Genomic DNA, 1,176 nt, shown 5'->3' with positions numbered 1-1,176 from the left:
GTAATTTTCATCACTTTGTTTTAGTGGTAAACATACAGTAACTACATGGTACCCAGATGGATCTTGAACGTAGATACCTGCCTTTAAAAAAAAAATCAAGTTTGGCCTTTCATGCATTTGAAATTGAAATTGGGAAGCATAAAGTTCAAGTTAGTTTAAGTTAGTTTCACCTTGTAAAAATTATGTAAAAGATCTTTAGGGAACCTTTTGCTATCCGATTATTAGTCAAAAAGATAACTGACATATTAATCGATCAGCAATCGTTGGTTGCAGCACTTATCTAACGCCACTTCATAAAACAAACACAACTCATTCATATCCAGGAATTTATAATGAAATAATTTTAAATCCATCATATAGGTTTTGATAGTTGGCTTTTGTGGTTTGTAGCCACACCAAAACAGGCAGACCAAAAGGCAAATGTTAGAGCTTAATAGATATATCAACAGTCTTCTTTTTCTTTTAGCTTTTATCTTTCTGGGGTCGGCACAGCAAGTCTCCATTTAACCCCATCTTCTGCATTTTCATCTCTAACACCCACTATAACACCACTTTGGTTCCATCCAGTAACCTCTTCCTTTGTCTTCTTCTAGGCGTCCGGCCTGGCAGATAGTTAACAAACATACTTTTTCAAATTATATAAAGTATAACTCTGATTTGCTTGTTCAAAATCTCCTTGTAGATCAATGAAATATTGTTTTTATATTGTCTCAATGCTTAATATTGAATTTGTTTTAACCTAGCAGTTTGAAGTGGAAATCATCCATTCCCCTGCTAGAGCAGAGGAGTCATGTTCATTAAATGTGTTTAATTAATGTTGTTCCTACGGACATATCAGGCATTGTCCAAATAAGCAATGGAACTTCTAGTGATATGTTCTGAAAACAATGTAATCCAGGCGTTTTCCTTTGACAACATGTGATTCCGGATCACAAGAGTTTTGTCAGCACTGTGGTTTGTTGAGTCATTTTTCAGATGCGCATTACAGCATGAGTCATGCACCTCTTTTTGTGGGTTTGCCAAGGTTTTTTTTTTTTCTGCTTACTGTGCAGCTAGATTTTCTTTTTTTTTTTTTTTTTTTAACGGACAGAATCTGAAGTTGATTTGATTAATAGGAAGCAGTTTAGTTTAGTTTAGGACCAAGGGTGTTTTACATTGTATAAATATCTGGGCTTT

General features: G+C 34.5%; 1 protein-coding gene across 1 annotated transcript in view; it reads left to right on the top strand.

Moving 5' to 3' along the window:
* The window catches only part of LOC107083981 (ribonuclease T2-like), a 9,274-nt gene that overhangs the window by 1,853 nt on the left and 6,245 nt on the right, over positions 1-1,176 (top strand). The window lies entirely within an intron of this gene.

The sequence above is a fragment of the Cyprinodon variegatus genome, unplaced genomic scaffold (genome assembly GCF_000732505.1).
Source record: "Cyprinodon variegatus isolate N-32 unplaced genomic scaffold, C_variegatus-1.0 Scaffold5, whole genome shotgun sequence".
Classification (NCBI taxonomy): domain Eukaryota; kingdom Metazoa; phylum Chordata; class Actinopteri; order Cyprinodontiformes; family Cyprinodontidae; genus Cyprinodon; species Cyprinodon variegatus.
The sequence above is the reverse complement of the archived record's forward strand: the minus strand, read 5'-3'. Positions and strand labels throughout refer to the sequence as shown.